At 39.7% G+C, this 8,853-nt stretch overlaps 1 pseudogene; it reads right to left on the bottom strand.

Moving 5' to 3' along the window:
* Nucleotides 1–6,105: 6,105 nt before the first annotated feature.
* Nucleotides 6,106–7,622, bottom strand: LOC108753235 (annotated as a pseudogene).
* Nucleotides 7,623–8,853: the final 1,231 nt, after the last annotated feature.

Consider the following 8,853-nt stretch of genomic DNA (forward strand, 5'->3'; position numbering starts at 1 on the left):
ATGTCCAATCTGTTCGAGTGATCTTATGGATTAGATTAAATGACATGCTCATTTGTCCTATTATATACTCGTATTATAATCCATTCGTGTCACTGAACATTAGAACACATGAATGCAACTGCTCCAACTGCCACATTACCTGTGATTCAAGTGCTCTCTGAGTTAATTTGGAGCATGCAACGCGAACAAATCTCTAGGCAAATTGTGGGAGAATTCAGTTATGTGATTATTTATCACTGCAACAAACGACATCATAAAATTGTACCTGTTACGTCCTATAGACGTCACGAAACGAACTTTTCTTTCGAAAAAATCGGCTCCACGTCGCGACTACGATTGGCGCCTATGAGACTCGAGTGGAGTCCTCTGATAAGAATCTGACAGATCTGAAAAGAGGGACCGGACAGGCTCCGCGAAAACTCGTAAACGCCAATTAACCTGGAAGGAATAACAACCTTAATGCAGGCCCGCAAGGTGACAAGATTGTAAAAGACATTATGAATGTACCGAAGTCACACAATAGTAAAAATCCAAGTTTTGTCGTCCCTGATCAACAATTTCATCTTAAGGAAATAGGCACCACGCTTAAAAAATCATAAAATGCATGGTATAACACGGTAGCGTTATCTAAAATCGGACTCATGACTGACAATGGTTGCCCTGCATGCAAAACTAATTGTGCACGGTCTGTTTACCTAGCCATATTTTCCGGGAGGATAACAGAATTCGTCATCCGTCTGGAGCAATTTTGCCTCTTTAAAGAAAAACGTAAATCATTTCTTTTTTTTCTCGAAACCCATCTAACGATGCACTTTAGATTAAGAACGATAGGACGCTATAAAAATCATAAATCTCGCGTGATATTGCAACCAATTATTGCATCCTAGATAAAGGGCATTACGCCCTTTTTTCGAGGTATAAATAGAGATCCCGCGGAAGCGTAGAGCGTCAGTACTAGAGTCAAACTAAGCCAGTTCACGTCAGTGCAAAAAAAACACGTCAGTACAGTATACAAAAAATTACAGTTCGCATCAGTACGAAAGTCGAGTTAGCGTCAGATCGTGCAAACCAGGGCCTTGGCTCGTTGCGCATCTCAGTGTCCAATTACACCGTGTGCTCTCTAAGACCGTCTAATCTTCATTCACTGGACTACCCTCCTGGCGCTCTTGCATGGACATCGGGCCTCCCCGTCATCATCGATCAACATCAATCTGAGATCTCGTGGACCAATCACCCAAACAGTAAGCCTGCCATTTTATCCGATCATTCACACATCTCCCCATATTAAAGTATACTCACACACGCGCACACACACACACACACACACACACACACACACACACACACACACACACACAAGTATATACGCGTTTTGCGAAACATACATATATTTAATCCTTCGGTTATAGTGCGCATCCGTAATTCTAAAAAGACACGGGGACGAACCCCTTATGTCCGGAGAAGTAGGTGGAGTCGTCCTAGCCAAAGCGTGCCGCCACAATCGACCGACAACGATTATGTAGAAATATCGTACTCGCCAATCAACAACCAATCGGAACCTTTAGACTTGACCTGTCTCTCCGTAATTGATCTCGTTATATAGGAGATCTTAAATTATTCCCCTCCTCTCGAAGAGCGATCCTCCTCCTCCTTTAAATCAGCTTCCGTCTCCTCCATTCTAAGCGGATCCCGTATCAATCGACTGGGATCGACTTTTCCGCCTTTATTGCTCCTCCACCAGCGAAGGAGACTAGTGTGACAGTCTATTTCTGAAAACTCCACTCTTTACATCGTCCTCTATAAACACTTTGTCCCAATATGCTTCTGCACTTTCCTCGCCTCCAATTCCCAATAGCCCTATTTTCCTCTTCTCCTATTCACTCCCATACATACACACACATATACTCCCAATTTTTTCTGTATTTAAATCTAGGTCCGTACTTATGTGAATCACGACACACACACACACACACACACACACACACACACACACACACTCACACTCACACACACACCTCCGCAACTACATTAAGTTAGGCAAACCATTGTTATTGATAACTGTAAACAAACTTGACTGTAAAAACGTAGTAATAATATGTTTATATATTTTATATATATAAGTTTTATATGAAACTTAATAGTATTTTTTTCTTTTAATAAATATAAATTTTATATTATAAATAAAGATCCTGCCAGCTTCAATTTATTTTAAGTCACCACTCGCATTTATTTCCCTCTAATTCCTGAAATCGCACGAGGTCCAGTCCCGGGTCAAAAGGATTAAGTTTCTTGATCCAAAAACCGACGTTCGCACTGTCCATCGGAACAGGTGTCATAGCGTTCTTTCGGGACGAAGACCCATATTTTGGGACCGAAAAGGTGTGTGCGATTCACAAGTGTTCACCTCTTCACATATACCTATGAGATTGAGTAATCGTCCTTCCATACTCTTTCCATTCTCCCTCATTGTCTCCTTGACCAAATTTTAAGGATTTGGACGTAACATACCTTTAGGGCCAGTTTCACCAACACTTATTAAGCTTATCCGTCGATTAACTTCATCACCAGAATAGCCAACAGCAAAACTTAAAAACTGTCTTTCTAACTTATTTTTGTTATTATAGTAATATTAAAAAGAAAATATTGTGTGGAGATAATAAATAAAAAATAATTGAAAAAAATGATAAACATATTTTTTACAAATACATACTTTCGAAACCGACAGAGTTGGTCTGTGATTACAGAAGTTGGCGGTTGGAGCAGTTACATAGAAATTGACGAATATCAAGCGTTACGTTTGATCACATAATTTATTTTGTGAGCATGAAAAAGCATCTTAAGGCATAGGTGCTGATAATTTGATTGGTTGACGCAAGTTACGCTTACGCAATTATTATGCTGCTGAAAGCAACCTCAATAAGTGCATCCAGAAGAACAACCGTTCACTGAGCGCTCACTGAGCGGTCGTGCTTCTGGATGCACCTATTGTAAACCCGACATTACGTAGAAAGATGTGTTCGTTTATGCAGTTACTGTCGCAGATGTCGTTTGTTTATTCTACCTGCAAAGGCGACTGTAGCGCAATTTGACATTCATTTACGCAGAGATGCATACCATCAGAGAGAAACCTGAGCGAGGACATGACGGCCCGTAACCGCAAAATGCTGCCGCGCACTACTGCCCTCTAACAAAGTGGATGTAAGCTACATAGCAATGTCCACTTTTCTTAGGATACATCATCCATTTTTCAAGGCTGGAAAGACAGAAGAGAGCAGTGCGCGGCAGCATTTTGCGATTACAGATTTTGGGCTGTCATATCTTAATTTAATTTAATTTAATTTATTGCAAAGGTATATGAAAAAGACTGTATGTTAACAGAGTAATAGACATAAAATATGATACAATAGACTATAGTTAACATAAACATAAATACAATAGACAATTATAGCTTGCAAATGGTTAGGCGTCAACAAAATTGATGTTACAAAGCCTACCAGTAACAAAACCAAAATAAGACATAAGAGATAAACTAATAGCTAAAATCATACACACACACATATACATTCACACACATACACTCACTTACATACACACACGCGCATACACCCGCAAACACACTAATTACATCAGTCTCGTTTAAATACTGTGAGTGACGCAATGAAACGCGAGGCAGCGGAACGAAAGATAGAGATGGAGAGGTTTTTATTGAATCAGAGGAAGGGAATTAAAATGTTTGACAGAGGTGTAGAAGAAAGCGGTACGAAACTTAGTGGACCGATATATGGGGAAGGAAAAGTGTTGAGAATACAAGTATGTAAGTTCAGCGCGTTTCCGTTGCGAGTGTACAGACCAATACTTTATGCGTGACTGTACTGTACACGACACGAGCGCGGCTTCTAGAAACTTCGACACTCATTGTAACCGACATCCGTTTGAGTGATCCCTATCCTCAGTCTCAGTTTGTACTCCGACAAGAAAGGATCGCAAGTCTCAGTTTGTACTCCGACAAGAAAGGATCGCAAGTCTCAGCTTGAACTCCGATAGGAGAGGACAGCACGCTCGCGAAATACATAATTCACTTTTCAATAAACTACATTTAATTATAAGTTCTATAATTAATTACCGGCTCAATCCATCCAACCACGCTCCGCTAACTGAAAAATCTTATCAAAAAGTAATCTTGGTATCTAGTGAATGTTTGCACGCTTAGGAAAGGTCTCGCAACAATTAAAATAGGCAGTACCACGTCTATTATATACTTCTTATATTTGCTGTATCAAAAATGCATGCTATCCTTGGCACCGCTATTACAACAATGGTCGGGAAAGTGTCTCCCTTCGCTTATGCTCATCACGCCATTTTACAACAGCACCGCTCGGAGAGAAAAGAAAATATTCTAGCAGCGCTTCCTACATCGAGTGATGACGCCTACACTACAATTTCCTCCACACTTAATTTGAAAGAAAAAAAAAACCAAAACAAAAAGAAAATACAAATCCACTTATACAATAAGTTTAAGATTTGCCGAGACTTTGGTACTCGGCTTGAGCGCCTCCCTATTTCAGTGCGAGTACTGATTCCCAGAGGTTTCGTCGAAATTGTTACGCCCGCTTATATCACTGATGGCAGTGATCTCGTAGTCGCTAACATTACAATTAGTCGATAACATTACAATTAGTCGATAACATTACAATTAGTAGATAATGTCCTGTCCTTATCACAGTTATCTTTTACATTAGGAGTTACAGCAATATTTCTATCCGGAATTGAAATACCGTCTTTTGGTAGCTCCGCGTCCTCGATCATACTAGATTCGGATGAACGCAAATTACACGCTCGCAGATGATCAGTATGACGTCTCCAGATACGTCCATCAGTACGATGAATGTGTATATTCTCGCCCACGGGATCCCCGGGGTGAGGGGCCGGGGGGAAAACTGGGAAAGAGGAGTATTGTGGTGCCGGGGGGCAGCCAATGAGCGAGTTGCATTCGCCTCCCACCATCTCTCACAGTTTTCCTCCCCGGTTCCCGTCCCCACGGGTGCATGTGTGTGTGAGCTGGTGACGTCACAGCGTGACGTCGCGTTGCGGCGATCCTGCATGCTCGAAGGCTGACGAGCGACTGAGGGAGTTCGCGATTGGTTCGCACGTTTTTTTCTTGCGCGAAGTGCACCGTCTCGCTCGCACTCGCGGATGCGAACGCACCATCTCGCTCGCATCTGTGGGTGCGTACGCACCGTCTCGTTCGCGCACCAACGGATCGTGCTGCGTATTTAAAAGATGACATTATTGTATTTTATTTTTAGAGTTCGTTTTTAGAGTTCGCCCACACCTTTATTACCGCGTTTTTTATCATTAATTTAATAAAATGACATTATTTCATTTGTTTCCTGCGCGAAATGCACTGTCTCGCTCGCGCTCATGTGGGTGCGTACGCACTGTCTCACTCGCTCACTGACGGATCATGCTGCGTACTAGATTTTGAATATTTGTTTCTCTCACTCGCACCGACGGTTGCGTACGAGATTCGTTCTCTCTCACTCGCATCGACGGATCGTGCTGCGTATTTAAAGATGACATCTTATTGTGTTTTATTTTTAGAGATTGTTCTCTCGCACCTTTATTACCGCGTTTTTTATCGTTAGTTTAATAAAAATTATAGATGTTTTCTCAGGTCACTCATGTTGGTGTTTATTTGTAAGCGGTTCACTCGCACACACAATGTATATCCGTGAATAAATGAATTCGCACTGAACATAAATGACAGATTTACGAGACTGCATTTTATACGTAATATCGTACATAGAAAGATATCACATCCTGAAGGATGTGATAAGAGTCATTGACCAGGTCTCACGCTGTCTCGTTTATTTTTCTCTTCTCTCTTGCTCATTCTTTAATATAAAAATTGCGATTTCCTGTTTTTCTCCTTTATTACTTTAAGTATATATGTATATAAAGGTAGGGATATAAAATAATTTTTTTATATTATAATATAAAATATAGTTTTATTGTTAAATGAATACATACATGAATTAATGCTCTCCGAAGACCGGAACGATCAATTCGCATTCAATTATATCGTTGTGGTCGAAGGATTCGTTATCATACATCGTTTTTAGCATGTTCGCAGATCGCATGTCCAGATTCGCATTCTGCGAATGTGGACGCGATAGCGAGAAGTCGCGAAAATGTTTTGTCGACATTATCGATCATTGCGTTTAAAGAGGAAATGAAACGATTTACACAGTATTCGAGATTAAATATATTGAGTACAATGCTTTTCGACATGGACAGACAAGCTGTACTTGTTTCTAGACGTAGTATTGGTAGATTGTTGATTCGTCCGAAGCGTAACGTTAGATTTCCAACGTACATTAGCGACGGCGTGCGTATTCCTCTATTATTCTCATCGTACTGTAAAAGGGACAAAATGACGTGTTTTTGTTCGAGAAGCTCTCTCCAGACGTCCGTGAAAGTGGATCTCTTTACCGTGACAATACCTCAAAATGATGGTTACGTAAGAAGGGAGTTTGACATTGATACCGATGTTCAGTATTCAAGTATTTGTAACCAGTCACAGTTAACGGATATCTTCTCTCGAGAATGCGTACGATAGGACGATGTGTAATTTGATGTCTGTAATTAAAGAAAAAAATTAGTAGATGGAAAAATAGACGCAAAGAAAAAATACTCACTTATCCGATTGTTCTTTCTCAGGATTTTCATCAGTCGAATCGTCGAATTTTTTCCTCTTTTTCACGCTTCGTTCATCACAATCATCCTGTTCCATGAGATAATTTTCGATATCAGCGCTTTTTCACAGTATCGTCATGATCGAAAAGCTTGGAAAGTGCACACAAAACGATGTTATCAGAATTATCGAACATTCGACGTTGAGTACGTTTATATTAAATTAATCAGCCTCTATGTCTCGTAAACTCGTTAAATTTGTAAAATTGTTGTTTTTTGGCAAAGTAAATATTACCATCTATATATCGGAAGGCCAAGGTCGAAGCTGACGATATTCCTGAGAATACCACTTGTAACGGTTGATACAAACGAACACTCATTCGTCTATATTCGCCACATCGTTATTATTGAAGATTGCATAGATTTGTCCTCTGTTAGTATTTATTACGATATTGATCAAAGCGTTCGGGGGAAATCCTAGACTCGAGAGATGTTTTGGCCAACCTTCTATCAATTTGGGATGATCGACCACGTAAACTATATTACTTACAAACAATACTATTTCACCCGAAAGCCTTTGATACGCAGCTGATAAGGAGAAATTATCCGGAAGGAAATTCATGTAGCTGTTTAGTACGTATGGTCCATCGAATTTTTTCTTATCATCGATATTTATCGACCATGCGTAGCGTTGTACGGTACGCGACGAATATTCGATGATGTAATACCAACACCGTATTCACATATTGTAAAGTACAGAGATCTACGTACTCGCTTTTATTCGTCGTAATTTCAGTAGTTGGTGGTTGTGTAGTTGTTGTTAGTCTTGGATTTTTAATTCGATAGACTTGTTGAATGGCTAAAATGTCCTCTATGTTGAGTTTAACGATTTTATTATTATTATTACTAGTATCGGCAAATGTGAACATTATGGAGTCTTCACGCGAACTGTGTGATAATCCCAGTGCGTGTTCAATTTCGTGTGTTAACGTGTTAAGCAGATAGTATTTGTTAACAGCAGGTTTTTTGTTTAGGTATATATACCACGGTTCTGTGCTGTCCATGTGTATTTCAGCGGTGTAATTGGGAACGTTCGAAGGATAGAACGCGTGAGCGAGTATTCCATCAGGTCCATCGAACGAAGCGGAGCAAATTTCTTCGTTACGTTTACGATCAACGTACGTGTGTGTGCCACTGCGAGTTAAGATATTAAGATGTCGGGATTTAACGTTTTACGTTCGAACGATAAAGACGAATTCGCTGCCCATAACGAGAACACGAATGCGATAGTTTTCAAGATATGCGCATCCGCTAATTAGAAGTTCCACGTGAGCTGTGTTTTCGCCCATTTCCTCCTATCTGCATTATGTTCGTGATGCAGAATGTCCGGCAGACCGCATCATGGTTTACGCATTTGATGCAACGTATAGTTATTCAATGTACCATCACCCTGTATTTGATATATATATAATTCTTGAAACAACAAAATCGCCTGTTTAATTTCTCCCTCGTCGATCGATAATTGCGTATTGTTTTCCACGTTACTCAAATAACCGTACTTTTGTAGATACAGAATTATTTCAGTATCTATACTTTGACGATTCGTCGTTGCCGTCATAATCGTAACGAAGTCGATGATGATGAAGGCGAGACATCGCGATATAGCGCAAGTGTATAATACTCAATATAAACGACGTGTATTCGAACGCTTTTTCAATAGTAATGAATCGCGTTTCGTGATTTTTATATATACGACACGCAGTAGAAACGATAAAACGTTCTATCAATAGTAATGAATCGCGTTTCGTACTTTTTTATATTTCCAGATGAGACTCCCATCTATCTAAGAGGAAAGGGAAATGACATCAACAGCAATATTTTTTAAGATATAATATATATTTAACGGAATATGTGTTTTTTACATTAAATTAATTAATTATAATTATAAAATATAAGGTGTAGTAAAAAGAAATCTATTATTTTTGCATTGAAGGCTTTATTTAGCATAGTTAGAATGATCCGATTTAGGTCAAATATGCACCGTTTTGTTCGATAACTTGTTGCCATTTTGAAGGTAATTTCATTATGCCTCTCTCATAGAAACCCTCGTCCCTATTGGCAAAAAACTGGGACAGTCGATTTTCACAAGCTTCTCTTGAG

This window comes from Trachymyrmex septentrionalis, unplaced genomic scaffold (genome assembly GCF_001594115.1).
Source record: "Trachymyrmex septentrionalis isolate Tsep2-gDNA-1 unplaced genomic scaffold, Tsep1.0 scaffold67, whole genome shotgun sequence".
Taxonomy (NCBI): domain Eukaryota; kingdom Metazoa; phylum Arthropoda; class Insecta; order Hymenoptera; family Formicidae; genus Trachymyrmex; species Trachymyrmex septentrionalis.